Source organism: Leptonychotes weddellii, chromosome 2, assembly GCF_054177405.1.
Source record: "Leptonychotes weddellii isolate Sample4059 chromosome 2, ASM5417740v2, whole genome shotgun sequence".
In the NCBI taxonomy this organism is placed as follows: domain Eukaryota; kingdom Metazoa; phylum Chordata; class Mammalia; order Carnivora; family Phocidae; genus Leptonychotes; species Leptonychotes weddellii.
The window spans coordinates 61718393-61738118 of record NC_138370.1 but is presented as its reverse complement, the minus strand read 5'-3'; the positions used below and the strand labels follow the sequence as shown (position 1 = coordinate 61738118).

Sequence of the window (19726 nt, the reverse complement as noted above, 5' to 3'; positions counted from 1 at the left end):
CCAGCTTACCTGGGTTTAAATTCCAGTTTTACAGCTAACTAGCTGTGTCACCTCTCTATCTCAATTTCCTCAACCCTAAAATGGGGATAATTATGTTATCCATCACATAGGGTTGTTTTATTTAATGTGTTAATAAATATACAATATTTATAGCATCTTATAAGAACCTATTTTTGTTATAAAATAAATAAAGCTCTTAGAACAGCTTCTGGTAAATAGTAAGAACTCCATAAATATTAACTATTTTACTATTAGTCACGTAACTTTTCAGATCCATAAACTTTATATTAATTATTCAATAACAAAGAAAGTCCTGGTTTCTGTTTTCTTCCTTTTATTATAAAATTTTACTCCTAACTTAAACTCTTGCTTTGTTAAATTCAATCTAGGAGGTGAGCCAGCACCATGGGACTTGAAAGAATGATAAGAGCGGGCGCCTGGGTGGCTCAGTCGTTAAGCGTCTGCCTTCAGCTCAGCTCCCTGCTCATGGGGAGCCTGCTTCTCCCTCTCCCACTCCCCCTGCTTGTGTTCCCTCTCTCGCTGTGTCTCTCTCTCTCAAATAAATAAATAAAACCTTAAAAAAAAAAAAAAGAAAAAAGAATGATAAGTGCATTAATGGAAACAAAATGGCTCAAATATTAAGTATAAAAAGGAGACTAGCTCCTCTTTCTGTCCACCAAAATTTCACTAGCTTGTAAACACCCTGTGCTACTTCTTTTGCATCCCTCTCATACTTACGGAAGAATGTGTGCACTGATCCTGTGTTCCCAGCAGGCCTTGCTCAGATGGTACTTGTAAGTATAGGAAAACCAGGTTCTTCACGGACCTGGCTGGAGAAGCAAAGCTGGCCTGGATACAGTTCTCTAGCTCCTTGGAAGAGAAGTTGGGGCCTGCCATATTTTTGTCTTGTTGGATTTTGCCTTCTCAAGCTCAGAATTTGGAAGGGGGTGGGGAGTGCGGGAAGGATCTTTAACTCCTTGGCACAAACTCCAAAATCAGAGGAAAGGAGCCGAGCCAGCAACCCTACACCGTGTTTTGTGGTCAGGCTTGTGGAAATCGCTGGAGCCCGGGGTGGCTGGCTGTGGGGCACTCAGACCCCGGGCTCGGCGCGCAGGTGCGGCCTGGCCAGCAGGGGGCGCGCGCGGCGCCGTTACCCAGCCAAGCCGCCCCGCGAGCGCGCGCGGGTTCTCGGACTCCCGGCTTCCTGGAGCAGCCTGCAGCAGTCCCGGGCGCGGCACCTGCGGCTGGCGACTCTCCCGCTGGGGCGCAGGGCCCTGGCTACGGGGCACCCCAGCCGAAGCCGGCGCGGGTGACGGGCCGGGAAGGGAGGGCTGCGCCTCCGCCTTTGGGGGAGACTCCGCGTCATCAGGTAACCGAGCGGCAGCCTGTGCCCCGCGCTCACTCCCACTGATCCCCGGCACCCTGTCCACCCCGCGCTCCTTTCTGCCCTGCGTTCTCGGGGGGAAGAGAGGCGGGAAGGGAGGCGCGAGGCGTTGACTGCAGCCCTGGAGGGAGACCTCAGGTGTAGGGGCCACAATCGAGGGATGACACTTGGACTCTGTAAAGTTTAGAGCTGCCTAACCGTGCTTTTCTCCACCACCCGTCCTGGCTTGGCACCGACCGTTCCCCTCTCCAGAGAGTGGGCAGGGCGCCGGCCTTTGCTCAACCCCTCCCTCGAAAAGTGCCTGCCTGCCTCCGTTTCCCTGCCTGTCCTGCCTGCCTGTGCTAGTCGGCCCCTCCTTCCCGGCCCCGCCCAGCCCGGCCCGGCCCGAGTAGGCTTGTGTCTTCGTTGCGTCCATCCCCTGCTTTTCCTCCCGTTGAAAATCTTCTACAAAATCGTTCGGCAGACGTTGCCAACACGGTGGACTCGGTTTGTTGGCGGCTGTGGATTTGAGGTTAGAAGTGGGGACTGTTACAACTGTGGCTTTTGTACCTCAGTGGTTTAGGGCTTCATTGTGCCTTTGCCCCCTGTCCCCCAAAGATTTGTTTCATTTATTAAAAGTAAAATTATGTTCTCCCTCTCTCCCTTTTTGGACCCCTTTATAAGGAGGAGATCAAGTGAAGAAAAGGGTGGGGAATCAGATCTCCATTATTCAAACCCTGTCTATACATACACATTAACGTAGGGTAATCAGGCCTGGGGTTATTTATCTATTTATTTACATGGAAATCATCTAGTGAAATACAATGAACAGAGAATTCATTTTGGGGAGATGTAAACCTTTTTTTGCACCGAAAGGTGTTTTGACACTTGGGCATGCCCTGGTTGCAGAGTCTGTATCATTTGATTTGAGGGCCATTGTCTCTGGCATGAAATACCAAACCATTGTCTGTCATTATGCCCCCCAATTCTGCTATTGATGTTTATTTCCTTTTGTTTACAGTCTTAATGTTCTTTAAGTGTCCCCCCTCATGAATCGCAGTTACCAAGGGAAGGATGAGATCATAATATGTTATTGAAGAAGAGCCTGCTCTGGGATTCAAGAAACATGGCTAACTTCTGAAGGCCTGTGTTCATTATTTGGTTCTGGGCCCAGTTCTGGTGCTAATTGACCATGTGACCTTGATTGTTCAATCTCTTGAACCTTGTTTCTCTCACTTTGGGAAAGCTGGAACTAATAACCTCCATCACTAGCCAGTGAATGCTAAAAGCAGCGGTCAGTCTAGGCCCTCATCTTCCTGGACCTATCAGAGTTATTGGAGCAAACTGATCACTCTCTCCTTAAATACTTTTTTCTTGAAGTCTCTTGAAGTTTTCCTCCTTCTTCCCTGCCCACTCCTCAGTTTCCTTGACTGGCCCTCTTCATCTCTAAAAGCTAAGGTTTGCAGGGCTGCAGGCCTCCTCTTGGACTCACTCTTTAGACACTCTCATCTATGATATGTAACATCAGTACCTTGATATAGACTCCACACTTACACCTCCAACATGGACTTGTCCTCCTCTGAAATCCATATTCCCATAGCCGGTTGCCTTCTTGACATCTTCTCAGAGATAGCATGTTTAAAGCTGAACTCTTGATCTTGATCTTGATCAACTCTTGATCTTCACCCCCAAATCTGCTGCTCCCCCAGTCTTATCCATCTCAGCCAATGACAACCCCGTCTTTCTACGCTTTCTACGCTCAGGCCAAAACCCTTGCAGTCAAACCTGTCTTCCACCTTCACTCTAGTCTAAACTACCGTCCCTCTAATTGGACTGTAGTATATAGCCTCCTACCTCATCTCCCTGGTTTTTCCCTTGTCCTTCTTCACAGTAATCCTGCAAGTCAGTCATGTTCTGTGCTGGAAGAGAACTGTCCAATGGCTCATCGCATTCAGCGTAAAATCCAAAGTCCTTACAGTGACCTAAAAGTGTGACTTAGTCTCAGATTCTTTTCTGGCTTCATCTCTTCCTTGCCCCCCACCACTTCCCCACTGGCACGGCTGACACACTGATCTCTCAGCTCTTACTCCAATATGCCAAGCACATCCCTTCCAGCACATACTCCAATATGGGGGACTTTACACTTACTAGTCTCTCCATCAAAAACGTTCCTTCCCCCACACAACCCATGGGCTGGCTCCTTCACTTCCTTCAGGCCTCTGCTCACTCAAATATCATCTTATCAAAGACACCTACCCCTGACCACTCGATAGCCAATAGCTGCATTCAACCCTATCCTTCCTGGTACTTCCTCACCCCTTACCTTGCATTATCTTTCTCCACAGCTCTTGCCAGTTGACAGATATTTGTGAGGCTTTTTTTTCTTTTCTTTTCTTCTTCCATCCCCTCTCCAGAATGGAAACTCCAAAGAGGGCAGAGATTTTCACAGTTTTTTTTTTTTTTTTAAAGATTTTATTTATTTATTTGAAAGAGAGAGACACAGCGAGAGAGGGAACACAACCAGGGGGAGTGGGAGAGGGAGAAGCAGGCTTCCTGCGGAACAGGGAGCCTGATGTGGGGCTCGATCCCAGGACCCTGGGATCATGACCTGAGCCGAAGGCAGACACTTAACGACTGAGCCACCCAGGCGCCCCAAGATTTTGATAGTTTTGACTGCTGCTGTGTCTCCAGTGCCTAGGATGGTGGTCGGCACGTGTCTTAGTCCCTTTGGGCTGCTATAACAAAACACCACAGACTGGGTGGAGAAAGTTATTTCTCACAGTTCTGGAGGCTGGAAAATCTGAGAGGCTGGAAATCTGAGACCAGGGTGCCATTTTACTTGAGTGAAGGCCATCTTCCAGGTCATAGACTTCTTCTTGTGTCTTCTCCTTTTGCCGGGGACTGGGGAACTCTGTGGGGTCTCTTTGATAAGGGCACTAATCTCATTCATGACCTAAATACTTCCCAGAGACCCCACCTAACACCATCACATTGAGCATTAGGATTGAACATATGAATTTTGTTGGAGGAACAAACATCACATGGAAGGTTATTGATATATGTTTATTGAATGAATGAGTCCGGAGGGTGATATTTATATTTGGATCATAGTATAAAAGTGAAGATAATGTTGTGAGGCCATTTTGTATGCTGGAAAGAACTTTGGCTTTGTAGTTAGAGAAACTTGGCTGCAAATCCTGGTTACGTTCTCACAAGTAGTATGAACTTCTCAGAAGGTCCTCTTTCCACATTTGTGGGATGGACAAAATATAATAACTCAAAGGTTTATTGTGAGTATAAGGCAAAACATAAACATACATAAAGCATTTGGCTATGAGGAAGCTAAAAAACAAGCAGTTTTGATAACTTTTGTGTGAATGTGTTTTGTAAGCTATAAAGCCACCCATATACATAAGGCATGAATATTACTGAAGATATTGTGTACAGTGTACCAAAATAAACTTTTCAGAGTCAGTGATTTCAGGGTTCATAACAATGCTCTCAGAAAATGAGAAATTAGTGCCACTGATACCTCATATCTATAGATTCTAATGGAAGTGATTATCTGACAGCCTATTGTTCCTGCATAATTTCCCCGTGTCCTTTGGCCCTGCTATGCCTAAGAAGGCAATATATATTCTTACTACCTCAATCTCTCACAAAGCCCTGTGCACAAATTCAACCGATTAACTCACTCACTGGTAATCCAAGTAATTATCTGGTGAGAAGCTGTCACACTGTCATTTCTTCAGCATGGTCTTGCCCTCTGAGTACTATTTACTTTAGTTCAGCACACAGTGACAGAGCATAGAGATTCAAAGGGGAAGATGACATGCCCTTATCCTCAGGAAACTCAGTCTCCTGTGTTATAGTGTAGGCCAGTTTTAGGAGGTGTATACAATGCAAACTGAGGACAAGAAGTCAGCCCCTACTGCAGTTAGAAGACACTAGGAAGTCAGATGGCATACTGATTATTTTTTTCATCTTGAGTTAGTTTTTCTTGACACTCCAAAGGTGTAGGCCATATTCTTGAAACTGAGTTAGCTTTGAGGCCTCTAGGGCACAGAAGGTTGTGAGGTGAGGGGACCCTGAGTCCCAGGCCCAGTTCTATATTCTTGTTGTTCAGATTTATAGACTTTTAACCTCCCTGGGAGTTCCGAAGCAGTCCTGCTTTGGTATGTACCCTTTCCCTGGTTTGCAACCCCCTCCTCAGTAATCATGCAGGCTCAGAAGGACTTCAAGAACCCAGGTAGTCTTTTGAGCTTTTCCTAGGTCCACACCCACACCAACATGGCAGCCCCGCCTCCTGGCAGCCCCGCCTCCCCAGAAGCCCCGCCCCTCCATGGTTGGGTTCCTGAGTGGATGAGCTCAGTGCACCACGTGGGGTGAGAAGATGATCCCAACATGTGAGGTCTCAACAAGGTTAGAGTTTTCCTGAACCTGGAGAAGACAACAATGTGCTTGACCATGGAACATTATATTTGAAGAAAGGGCTTCTTCATTGAAGTTGGCCGTGGCCATTAAATGTCTTTGTTTTCCAGTGAAGTATAATGGCCTTGTAAGCACCCACAGGACCAGGTTTTATTCATCTTTGTCCGGCACAGTGCCTCTCACACACAATATTTCTGTTATTTATCAACTGCACATAGGTTTACACTTTGGGAATATGTATTAGTCTCATATGTAGTCATCAGGAATTCTGTAATATCAACATAATTTGCACTATTTTAGTTAAACATTTACTCGTCAATAAATATTTCTTGAGCACAGTGCTGGGCCTTGGGAATACAAAACAAAATACTACCTATATCCTGAACCCAGAATAATTTTTATTGATCTTTATTTATCTCCAGATTTATACCAAATTCAACATGTTGTTTACCTTTGTTTAAAACCCAAGACTCCCAGGATGCCTGGGTCCTTGCTCAGTGGGGAGTCTGCTTCTCCCTCTGCCTGCCACTCTCCCTGCTTGTGCTCTCTCCCCCTCTCTCTCTCTCTGACAAATAAATAAATAAAATCTTAAAAAAATAAAAATAAAACCCAAGACTCTCAACAAGAAATGAGAACTTTTTGTGTAAATATAAACTATAGAGAAATAATTTAAGATGATTATTTCTATCTTCTCATCTCTATTTACTTTTTAAAAAAAGTTCTGATGAACACAGTGTACAATTAAGTTCATTCATTTAATTCTTCAGTAGCCCTCAGGCTCACAGTCTGAGGAGGCAAAATTGGTTCAAACTCTGTTCCCACAGAGGGTGACTTGAGTGAGGACACCTTGCAGCCTTTGGGAGAGGGTCATCCTTGCACCTTCTCTTTGGGCTTTGGGCTCCTTGCAGTTCTCATCACTGAAGGGAAGGCAGACTGACAGCCAGTTCTGCTCCTTCTGGAGATTTTCTACTGTGTCTTACACTTGTTCAGATGACTTTTCTCAAGAAAGCAGATTTCATGAGCCTCTCCGTCTACTCTTGGGCTATTGAAACACTGGCAGATATGATTGAAGATTCTGAACAAGGAAACATTTAAAAATACATGACACTAATTTGCAATGCAGTTTACATCTCTGTCTTGGATTTTACATTGTCCCTGAAGCCTACAGTGGTCATTTGAATTATCCATCAGCGACAAAGCAGGCTTTGTCTGATTTTTGTGGCATCCATTTGTTCTTGTCTTTCTTTTCTCCCTTACCACAATATTCCCACGATCACAAACACAACCACTGGTGCCCTGTTTGAATTTCACACTTCTACTAAACATCTTGACATGAAATCACAAAGTGAGATTTTTCTTCCTTCTCTGAAATCAGTGATGAAAAAATTCTGTTCTGTGTGTGGTCTATAGAATGGCTCAATTGGAGACTGACACCTAATGTTTCAACCAATGGTACTGCTCCTCATCTCAAAGCAGTTGCTGGTGACTTTTCTGAGCTCAAGTGTCCTGGAGAAATCACACAGAATTAATTATTGGACCATTTATCTTTCATCAATTTCTTCATTTATTTTAATGGGTTTTCCATACATATATTACATCATGTCTGAGTTTACTCTTTTACGGTTATAAAATCCATCCATCTCTCTTGCATTATAGGGGAAAAAAGTATAAATGAGTATCTCAGTAATTAAGAAATACTTCTTAATTAACTCTATTTATTTTATGTATTGACATAAGGCTTTGCTGTGCCAAGGTCTCTGACCTAGTGGAAAAAGTTTCCACCTGTGAAAAGCCTTTACATAGAGTCTTTACAGTAGGTTGTAGGAATTTCAACATGACAGAATAAAGGATTCTATGGCAGCTAATAAGAAATTAGAGGCTTACATAATCCGTGGGTATGAAAACTGAGAGATGTGATGTGAAGAAACTTTTAGAAGAAGAGTTGTTTTGAAAAGTGTTTCTTGGGGCGCCTGGGTGGCTCAGTCGGTTAAGCGACTGCCTTCGGCTCAGGTCATGATCCTGGAGTCCCGGGATCGAGTCCCACATTGGGCTCCCTGCTCAGCGGGGGGTCTGCTTCTCCCTCTGACCCGCTTCCCTCTCGTGCTGTCTCTCATTCTCTCTCTCAAATAAATAAATAAAATCTTTAAAAAAAAAAAAAGAAAAGTGTTTCTTGTTCATTCAAACATTAATTCAACCAAATTTTGCTAAGTGCCCATTAGGTACAGTGCTGGAGACTAGGGACACCACATTAAGATAAAGCCCGTACCTTTAAACATACCACTGCTTAGGAGGAAAAAATATTTTATGGTAGTATGTTTCTTTAGAGTTTTCTGTCTCTTGTTTTGTACCTTGGGCACTGCCTTTGAATGAGGTTTTTAATAAGGGAGTAACTTGAAGTCAATAAATTATTTTAGAATGGAGGAAGGAGGAAACCCAGAGGCTTCGTAAGAGCAGACTTTCTCTTCGGCTTCTCATATTTACATCATACCAAAAGCTGTGAAGGGCAGAGTCAGTTTTTGCTTAGAATAGAAAAGAGGATTTTACACCTGATGAATTGGCAATGTGTAATTTCTTTTAGAAAGACTCCTTTCCATTTGAAGGAAATACTGTCTGGAGAGTACTGGGAAATGGGAAAATCTACTACTGCTATAGATATTTTTTCATTTTCTTGTCTTTTCTCTTACCCTATAATAATTTACTTTTCCTTTAGTTAGCAAGACTAAGTATGTGGATTATCACCCCAATATGGCAGTGTTTGAATGTAAAGTACAATGGCAAAGAAAGCTCAGTAAGGTAGAAAGGGTTTCCAGGGGCATATCCCCAAAATGCATCAGCCTGTATCTACAGATTCAATATTTGGGTAATGTAAAGGAAATAAGATTTTACTTATGTATTTTTCAATTTTGATTAAATTATTATTAAATTTTTACAAAAGTAAATTATACTTTGTGCTTTACTTCTAGTTCCTCAGCTACTATATGGAGAGAAGCTGGATTGTTTGGTTTTTGCCTATCTCTCAGAGATAACTATGTGCCTGCTAACTGCTGCAAAAGTAAAACCGTCTATAGTCATTTTAATAACCATGTAACCATACTTTAAAGGATAATTACGCAAGACAATGTTTACATAAGTGACTTATTATAAAGCTTTACAGTGTTAGGCCTTCTCATTATTAGAAGAAAATGTAAGTCACTTGGTTAGTTACTAACTCTTAAGGCAGAAATATCTTAAGGAAATACAGTTAACTCTGTAAGAGCTTTGTTCACATAGATGGGTAATGTGGCCTCATTTACAATATACACAAAAATCTAAAGGCCTAAATGCCCAACAGTAATGAAATGGTTCCATAAGTGATGAGACATCCAGCAACTAAATCTTATGTAGCACTAAAATTATACATATGAAAAGCTTTATTAACAGTAAGCTGTCATAGATAGTACATGATAAATATCTTAGTCCTAACTTTGAAATATTTGTTAGTTCCAGTGGATTCGATTTTTAAATTTTAATATTTAAGGCCTAGAAATTGGCCTCAAGCATGGACTATATCCCAACAGAAATTCCATTTAGACAAGAAAATCATTCAAATTATTTAGTTTGTTAGAGAATATGTAAAAGTCTTAATATAGCTATGTCATCAACTTTGTGATATTTAGCTTATGTAAATAGCTGTTTTTACTTGGTAGAATTAATTTAAAAAATAAACCTATAGGAACACAACTAATTATCTAATTTGTGCTTTAAACTACACTTTGACTGCAAATGAGGTACTTTGGAATAACTACATCACCTTTGATAACTTACTCCAATCTACCCTTTTGGTTTCTTGCATCTGTTTTTATAATCTCTCAAGCAAAGGAGACACCATTGGCTTCCCCTGAGAATTAGTGTAGGATTTTAGTGATGAATGCTCAGGGCATGTATAGTGTTGAGAATTTTAGGTTTTAATAAAACTTTGGATTTAAAACTGCTAAGAGATAACAAAGAGAAGTGATAAGTTTTGTTTGATCCTTATTTTATAACTTTGGGGATAATGAAAGTTCAGTTTCTATGGAACATAATGTTAGACCTTTACATCGATTGATTATATTTTCAAAATCACATGGCATTGGTTCTTTCCAAACAACATAAATATTGTTATTAATGTAACCTTGCTAGTAACTAAAGGATTGATTTGTCTGCACTGTTACCTTTGAGTTAACTAAATACATTTTAGAGTGGATAACACATTTATTGTTATATTTTGAGGATCTTGGGTTATGTTCCTGATTTTATGCAGATGCCATGGCTCCATATATAAAGGACATTCACTAAAAAGGTAATTTGAAAAATATCATTAAATCCATCTTAATTTCCTATATTCAGCAGCATGTCATATTTTAAGAATGAGAGGATATAGATAAATATATATTTATATCTACAGCTATAACTATATATAACTATTTGATATAGTCACTAAAATAATTAAATAACTCAACATTTGAGAGGGCTTTATTAGTAACTTTGATGTAGTTCTGAGGAGAGAAGGCAGTTGTCATTAGATGAAAGAATATTTTAAAATATAGCCACTGTTAACCCACTGGCATATTTGGGTAGATTTCCAGTGAGAGTTAAGATTGTACTGGTTGTTTGCTCTCCTCACCCTGGGTCTTCTGTGGTACAGGGCAAATCTTATTAGAATATCTTCCTTGAGTCAGGATGAAATCTATAGCTATGGAACCATATAAGCTGCTGACCATAATTGAACCAAACCCAAGACTCTGGCCTCATTTTCATAGTGCTGTGATTTATTGGGCTAACCAGGAAAGCCTTTTGCAGTTAGATACTGAGGTAACTTGAAGTGACATTACTGAATATCTCTCTTTTAATTATTAAAAATATATCTCTGATTAAAAAGACTAAGTCCCTTAGAAGTGTTGTTGTTTAAGATCTTTAAGCTGAAGAGCTTTGAATGATTAATAGTCTGCATGTAGTTATTATGTACACTTTAGTTTTATTGTTGATGCATTTCAGAATACATTAAGAGTTAGGAGATCTGTATTTTTCTTTTTAAGTAGGCTCCAAGCCCAGTGTGGAGCCCAACACGGGCTTGAACTCATGACCCTGAGATCAAGACCTGAGCTGAGATCAAGAGTCAGATACTTAACCCACTGAACCACCCAGGTGCCCCAGGAGGTCTGTATTTTAAAATATTATCATCCACTAGGAGGAGCTGTATCCCCTTTTAAAAAATTAGTTACCCAGAGAAAGTAAAGCAAAAAAGAAAGCAAGGTGTCAGACTTATCAAAACTTCTTATGAACCCCAGGTATTAGTGGTAAATATGTTATTTGTACGTTATCTTTCACTTTGGAATCATGAAATGTCAATTACTCACACAAAAGTTTGTACTGCTCTTGCTGGGTGGCAGACATAGAGCCACAGGACAAACAAGGTCCAAGACACTAATGCTTCTTAGATGAGAGGGTGCAAAGAGAGAGGTTTGGGGGAGGGAGTTTCCTTCAATAGAAGTAACAGCTGAGGGGCGCCTGGGTGGCTCAGCCATTTAAGCCTCTGCCTTTGGCTCAGGTCATGATCTCAAGGTCTTGGAATCAAGCCCCATGTCATGGGCTCCCTGCTCAGTGGGGAGTCTGATTCTCCCTCTCCCTCAGCCACTCCCTCCTGCTCTCTCTCTGGCTGTCTCTCAAATAAATAAATAAAATCTTTAAAAAAAATTAAAAAAAATAGAAGTAACAGTTGAAGCTATGACTGGGAAGGATTTCTGTACAAGGGGTGGGAATGGATATGAGGGAGACTCGGGTTAAGTTAGGAAAAAGGAAAGAGAAGGGGTGGTGGAGGCAAAGGAGGAGGGGTGAGGGGAAGGGAAGGGGAAAGGGGAAGAACCTGGGTAGTGCAGTGTCACCAGAGGGCGGGGGGGGGTGGGGGGGTGGGGAGAGGACTTTTAAGAAAGTGTTGGTGGAGTTGGGGAGGAGGACGGGGCTGAGTTCAGATGTACCGGAATAGGTAGAGGAGAGTGAAAACAGAAAAAAATGTTGTGCTTGGTTAGAAAGAGGACTAGTGGGTATACATTCTAATTATGTACACTTAATAATCATTCTTTGGCCAGTTAATCGCAGTGGTTTAGCAGAGCTTTGCAGGTGCTGTCTGATAACCTGTGTCATTAACCACACACACAAATCCATGTAGAATGTGACATTGCAGATGATGGCAGGCAGGCAAGGAGTGGAAAGAGCAGGGTCTGCATCCTGCCTCCGTCATTAATAAGCTGCATGACCCTGGACAAGTCACTGAGCCTCTCTGTACTCTAACTTCTTCTTCTGTAAATGAAGTGGTTGGATTAGGTCAAGATTTTCTAATCTGGTGACCAAGGGGGCATTTTAGGGAATCTGAGATGCCCCTAAAATTACGAGCAAAAATCCTTTTTCCCCCTAAGGAGAGGATCCATAGTTTTCTCAGATTCCCCAAAAAATATCTTAAAAAGATAAGACTCGGGGCGCCTGGGTGGCTCAGTTGGCTGAGCATCTGCCTTGGGCTCGGGTCGTGATCCCGGGGCGTCTGGATCAAGACCCGCGTCGGGCTCCCTGCTCAGCGGGGAGCCTGCATCTCCCTCTGCCGTTCCCCTACTTGTGCTCACTCTGTCTCTCCCTCTCTGTCAAAATAAATAATTAAAATCTTAAAAAAAAAAAAGATAAAACTCACTGGATTAGGTGATCGCTAGAGTCCTGTCTACTCTAGAATTCTAGAATTTGGAATCTCTAGCTTTCTCCACTCTGTAGTATTCCACATGGACTGTCTCAGCAAGACACCATCAGAGATGGAATTAATTAGAGTTTCTGAAAGTTAATCGATTACATCAGTCCTCTCTGGAGGATTATTTAGAAAATCCAGCGAATTTTGAAGATTAAAACTAATCTTTTCTTAATAGCCCACAGATAGTTTTATTAGGACCCAACTGTTAAATCTCTGTTGACATCGGTTATTAGCCATGCATCTGATGGGTACATGTGTACCTCCGTCTAAAAGGAAAAAAAAAAGGGATCGTTGGATGTAAACTGGTGATTGGACTCACATCGGAGCGATGGCCGCGGGGGGGGGCCTTCTGGCTCGGGCAGGCGTGCGCATGGTCAGCCCTGCTGGGGGCGCCATCCTCTGGAGTGTGTTGCTGCCCTTGACAAGATAGCCAGGGAGACTGGCATTGATTTGAAAAGAGCAGTTGTCACTGGAGATGACAAAATGGGAGGTTATTGACATTTACGCGATCTGTTCCTAAGCAAGAAGCCCGCGTATCATGTGATAAACAGTTAAGGCGGTTTAATTTGGTCTCATTAGATTTTGGTATAACTCTTAGGTTGATCTGTGTTCGGTATAAATCTGAGCTGTCAGCTGCCTCAATTAGTTATCTATTTATGTTTATAAACTACTTTATGTGTGTGGTAGTAAAGATCTATTGACTAATGAATGAATCAAGGCAGTGTTTAAAATTACTTTGGACCCTGCTTTGGTCACATGGAGGTTTACATTGAAATTGTGCTTCTTACAAACGTGAAGTTCTTTAGTACAAGTCATTACCTACCTTTCTACTCTTACCCTCATTTGGGTTCCAGCTGATGGATTTCGCTGCAGGTGATACATTCTGTGTCACAATAGGAAGGGAAGTGAAATGAGTAAATTCTTTTATGAGCCCTTCAGTTTGAAAAGCTCCACGTTTCAGGCAAACATCCTGCTTTTCATTGGCGCTGTTTCCTTTGCACTGAGTTTGGCTCTCTGTGAAATGTGAAAGACGTTCAATCCCACTTCTGAAATACAAACACTTTTGCAGGTCCCTGGATATTTGTAATATCAATACTGGCTGCCAGGAACACACAAAAAATCAATTGACTGTTTAAGTGTAAACAGAACAGATCTGCTAATGAACTTTATCTTCCTCGAGCCGTTGGCATCCCTCACGTGGGCCTACTAAATGTGCTGTCTGCAAGGGCTCGAGTTATGATTGGTAACGACTCCTGTGGAGATGATAACTTTTCAGGGCTCTTATTTCTGTGCAGACAGTGTATTTTTATTCGTCTGTATCCTTCTTCTAAAGAAGACGTTCTTATTTTTACACTACCGAAAAAAAGTAACTGCTATGAGTGATTTGCTGCCATAATTATCTGTTGATATATTTTAAATATGATGTAACCTTAGCAGGGGCAGACTTCAGCCTCAACGGTCCCCATGTGGTGACAAACATGCTAACTCTTTTTTTTTTTTTTTTTAAAGATTTTACTTGTTTATTTGAGAGAGAGAGAATGCGAGCCCAAGTGGGTGGAGGGCCAGAGGGAGAGGGAGAAGCAGACTCCCCGCTGAGCAAGGAGCCCGATGCGGGGCTCGATCCCAGGAGCCTGGGATCATGACCTGAGCCGAAGGCAGACGCTTAACCAAACGAGCCACCCAGGCGCCCCCAAACATGCTAACTCTTATCCAAGAGAATTCCACTGCAGACCTGTTTTTCTCTTACGGAAAGGAAAACAGCCCTAGGGAGATTTTAATTTGTTTAATTTATTAGAAAACAAATATGGAAACCATAATACCTTGAGGAGCACGTCCCAGCCTGGCAATATCAAAGTTGGGCCTTGATAGCCTAAACCCTGTCTGCTCCCTGTTGGAATAATAACTGAACAATATAAAACATACTTGTCATAACACATAACCTGTTCTTAGGTGTTATATATTACAAATATGTTTTAGATTACATATACCATAGTGTAACACCAAATTTCATATTGGCGAAGTTGCTTTTTAGCTTTGGTGCCGCTGCGTGCCATGGACAGCCTTCAGGTTAATGAGAAGTGTCCTCGGCAGCTTTAGGGCCTCTGCAAGCTGATGACATGCTCTTTTTATGAGTAACCATATCTAAGCAGCTTCAGCTGGTGCTATGGGACTCCACACAATTTCAGGTGCTTTGTCCTATTTTCCACAACTCGAGCCTGACCTCCTTTTTTGGGAGGGCATAGAGATCACCCTGTAACCATGTTCTCTCCAGTGCTTTGGTGCTTAGCTGGAGAGAACATGCCCGCATCAGGAGTCCCTGAACACAAAACTTCATGATCGTGCAGGGAGACAAACAAAACAAAACTCATGTCTTTCAGGGAAATGTATTGGCAACTTTTATTTATTTTTTTAAAGATTTTTATTTATTTATTTGAGAGACAGAGAGTGAGCGAAGAGAGAGAGCACACGCTGGGGGGGGGGGGAGGGGGGAGGGAGGCAGAGGGAGAAGTAGACTCTCTGCTGAGCAGGGAACCTGATGTGGGACTCAATCCCAGGACCTCACTCTATCCCAGGACCCCGGGATTATGACCTGAGCTGAAGGCAGATGCTTAACCGACTGAGCCACCCAAGTGTCTCTATTGGTAACTTTTATTCTTAACTTTGACTTGATGGGAAGCATGACTCTTTACTGGAAATAAATTGCTCGAGGACCTTTCAAATTTGGTAAATCACTTTGCAAGAACAAGAAGAGATTATGTATTTGCAACAATCCTATGAGATAGATACTGTCAGTGTCCTGTTTTAAAGATGAAGAAACTCAGAGAAGCCAAATGGTTTGTCTAGGTTCAAAAGCCCACATGTTTCACTTCTAGGCTTCACTCAGCCTTTCTTTGGTTCAGGTTCCTTGTCTATAAAATGGGTGTTATAATACCTGCCTTACAGGGTTGTTTGGAAAACTAAATGAAACATTGTGTGAAAAGTGCCTGAAACAGAACACCTTTTTCAATGCATATTAATTTCTTTATTCCAATAGTGAAAGGTATAGGATTCTACTCATATATCACACATGTTTCTTGTTTTAGCCTGTGTAATCAAAAGTAAACTCTTCATGAATAAAAGTTTAAAATATTTTCTTTCAAAATATTCATAGAAGGAGACTCTGCAAGGATCTGCTATCACAGATATGGAGGGTGGGAAGAATTGTCCAGACACCATTAAAAGCATGAATGTGTACCTTTGGTAAGGTCTTTTCTTTTATGTTCTTTATTCTTCCCTCCCTCCCTCTCTCCCTTCCATCCTGTCTTTCTTTGGCATGTAGTTGGACACATGTGGTTTCAAAGTGTTGATCATTTAAAAAGCCTTTCTTCCAAGGGCCCAGTAACAGCAGAAACTCTTAGGAGTAGCAAAAGGACTTTCTTAAGAACCACTGTGGTTTTTAATCTCCAGGGCCTAGAGTAAAGGAAGCAGAAATTCTCTGACAACCATTAGCTGCTACAGTGGTGTCCCTTTGGTATATCTAAACCAATAGCAGGACAGAAAAAGGAATTCAACTTTAACCCTTAGGGGTTAAAGATTGTTGGTCGTAAGAGGTTTGAAGGTCCCATGTACTTCATACTTCCGTTGCTTTACTGAGCACTACAAGGTACAGGTGTGTGCTGTGGGCTGGAGACACACAGGTAAGTAAACATCTGGGCCGGCCCTGTAGGAAATGATCATGTAGCTAGGGGAGATGTGCTGCGATCCTCTGTCTGCCTCTCCCTGCACCATGAGCTCTTTGTGAGCTGGGGATTCTACTTTTTACCTGCGAATGCCTCGTGTCTGTCTATCACAGGGCCTGTCCACAGAAGGCTTGCAATAAACGGATCCTGATCAAAACAACTGACTGTAGCGAGTTAGACAGAAGAGCCGAGAGTAGATTTTGGAGTAACAAACGCTTGTTTTGTAGAAAGCCTGCGGCTGTTTTTCAGTGCCATTCATTTTAACCTAACACACATACCCTACCTATTTCTCTCTCTGCTTAACCACAGATGTTACAACGTCTAGTGGAAATTCTTCCTCTTGCACCTCCTCTGAATTCACAAGCACTTAGTTCATTCCTGGGGCACTTGGTTCCCTGCTAGGTGACATAACAAGATACGCTCCCTCCACCTACGTCCCTGGCTCCTGGTCACAGCGTATTTGTACTTCATCGGTGCACAGGACATGCTGAGTCTAATGAAAGATGGTGGGCAGATCACGGAGATATGACATCAAGAGCCGCTGTGGAAATGCAATCAGGCAGGATTAGGATTGAGCTGAGAGCAGACAAGCGGGTGTTTTTGAGAGCAACAGTTAACTTCATTTTACATATAGGAGCTCCTTCGAAACAGCAGTGGTGAGCTGACAAATAAAATGGTATCTGAAATAAGTGGACATGTTAGTTCTCAAAAACAGAGACTTTAATTTTTTTTTTTTTAAGGAAGGAAGGATCACAAGGAAACCTATCTGTCTCAACCTGCGATTCATTGTGGGGGAACAGCCTCTGTCCTGAGAATCTGTGATCATAGACCTGCTTTCACACAGGTCGGTGTTCAGATGTAGACTACTTCTATGGTTTGGGAAAACTACAGTCCAAGTAATTTATTCGGCAATTTACTTATAGGCGTTCATGGTTGCTAGTATCATCAGGACCTCTTATAGAAGCAAATGCAAATCCAGGATGTTTCCTTAGAAGAGGCTGCTCCACAGATAAAGCCTCATCAAACCTAAAAGGAGTCCAAAATTTCAAAACATATGTAAATGTCTATGGAAATCATAAATTGGAATGATTTGATGCAGAAGAGAATAAACATGTTAAAGATGTTTAAAGAAATAAAGATGGAATAAAAACCTGAGTTAAGAACAAGAAACATCCAGAGGTTTAGATGGATTTGAATAAAAACCAAATGAACTTCTATTAATTAAGCATATAGTCATTGAAGTAAAAACTCAGAGGATTGACTAAACAGCAGATTAGATACAAGTAATGGAAGATTAAAGAACTGGAAAATGGCTCTGAGAAAATGATCTAGAATGCAGCCCAGGGAAAAGAGATGGAAAGTTAGAGAGAAGTCAGAAATATGTGGATAGAATCATAAGGTCTAACATTCTATTCAGTTAAGAGCTCTAGAAGAAGAGGATATAAAGAATGGGGGGAGAAGTAATGTCCAAAGAGCATTTTTCAAGGTTGATGAAGCATATATATCCACAGAATTGAGGAGAATCGATCACTCCCAAACAGATTAAACAAAAAGAAATCCATACCAGATATATCACAGTGTCTAAAAACCCAAAACTAAGGTCATAAGAGCATGTAAGGGAAAAGACAACACATCAAGGTTCACAATTAGACTGATAGCAAACCTCTCAGTGGTAAAACTGGATGCCAGAAGATTGTGAGATAGCATCCATCAGGTAAACGAGTGTCATTCTAGAATTGGGTGCCCAGATAAACCAGCATTATAGAATGAGGGTAATGCTGACCAAATACTTGATGAACAGACCTATAAGAAAAGATGATTAAGGAAAAAAAAAAAAAAAGAAAGGGCTTTATTTAGGAGAGTGTTTTTAGCCACATTATTTTTTTTTTTAAAGATTTTATTTATTTATTTGAGAGAGAGAATGAGACAGAGAGAGAGAGCACGAGATGGGGGAGGGTCAGAGGGAGAAGCAGGCTCCCCGCTGAGCAGGGAGCCCGATGTGGGACTCGATCCCGGGACTCCATGACCTGAGCCGAAGGCAGTCGCTTAACCAACTGAGCCCCCCAGGCGCCCGCCACATTATTTTTTTAAGATTATTTATTTAATTTGAGAGAGAGAGCACTCTGCCATGAGAGGCTGCTTCTAAAGCCAGATCCCTTCATACTGATCCTCAAATCCATGTCCCCTTTGGGGCTTAGCTCTTCTTCCCAGCAGACTCTGCCTTCCCTTCCTTTTCAAATCAGTTTATCTCTTATAGCCTAGCTCTTACTGAAATTGACCTATATTTTCTTCTTTTCTTCCTCCCAGTCATGAAGTGGTGTCCTTTGTAATCTTGGTTGGCTAGTATTTTGAGCAAATTGTATCCTATGGGTACTCAAGAAATTTCCAGTATTTATCATTATTCCTTACTGCTTATGTGACTTTGGGAGGTTACATGATCTCTGAGCATCTGCTTTTTCTTCTTTGTATCCACATAGGTTATTATGAGGTTTAAATAAGAGAATACAGGGGAAACACTTGGTACAATGTCTGGAAGGCCCCAACAAACATGTTACTTGAGATATGATGAATATTAGGAAAGGGAATATTCAGGGAGCCTAGGAGATTTATAGCTGGGGGCCCTCACCTGTGCTGAAGGGGACAATGAAGGTCCTCCAGAGGAAGTGACATTTAAAGTTGAGATGTTCAGGGTTAAAATAATTTGTGTTCTGGAAAAAAGCAAAGATTCCAAGTAGAAGAAACTACAGCGCACATTCCTGGGCCTGAAGGCATATTCCTGAAGGAATGCAGGAACTGAGAAGTCCCAAATGGTGGGGTGGAGAGAAAGAGCTGCAGGATGGTGAAGGGTGAAACTTGGAGAAGTAGGCAGGAGTGAGAGGGCAGAGGACCCTGAAGGTCATGGTTAGGATTTTATACTTTACCTGACCACAAATAAAAAAAAACTAAAGAAAGGTAAAAGAAAGGAAATGACATGACCAATGTAAGTTGTAAAGAGACCAATCTCTGGGCACCTGGGTGGCTCAGTCCATTGGGCATGTGATTCTTGGTTTCCGCTCAGGTTACGATCTTATGGGTTGTGAGGTGGAGCCTCACGTCAGGCCCTGAGCTCAGTGGGGGGTCTGCAGGAGAGTCTCTTCCTCTGCCCCTCCCCCACTCCCGCCCTCTCTTTCTCTCAAATAAATAAAGAAATCTTAAAAAAAGAGAGAGAGAGACCATTCCCCTTTGCGTTTGGACAAGCTGATAAGAAAGACCTATTTCTCCCTCCTTTAGCTACAGCAAGAAGTTCAAAACACATAAGTTCCGGTCCACATATGGAAACCCTCACCCCAGCCCTGCCCCTTAATTATAATAAAACCCAAGCCAGTCTCCTTTCTCCACTCTCTCAAGCCATTTTTGGACCTGATTGAGAACCTTCCCTGCTCTTCCAGAAAGCCTCATTATGTGAGCAATAAACCTTTTCATATG

General features: G+C 42.0%; 1 long non-coding RNA gene across 2 annotated transcripts in view; it reads left to right on the top strand.

Moving 5' to 3' along the window:
- Positions 1–1203: 1203 nt before the first annotated feature.
- The window catches only part of LOC115940317 (uncharacterized), a 56984-nt gene continuing 38461 nt past the window's right edge, over positions 1204–19726 (top strand). For both annotated transcript variants that reach the window (XR_014142734.1, XR_014142732.1), the window contains exon 1: positions 1204–1369. This is a non-coding gene — a long non-coding RNA (uncharacterized LOC115940317). The remainder of the gene's footprint in view (positions 1370–19726) is intronic.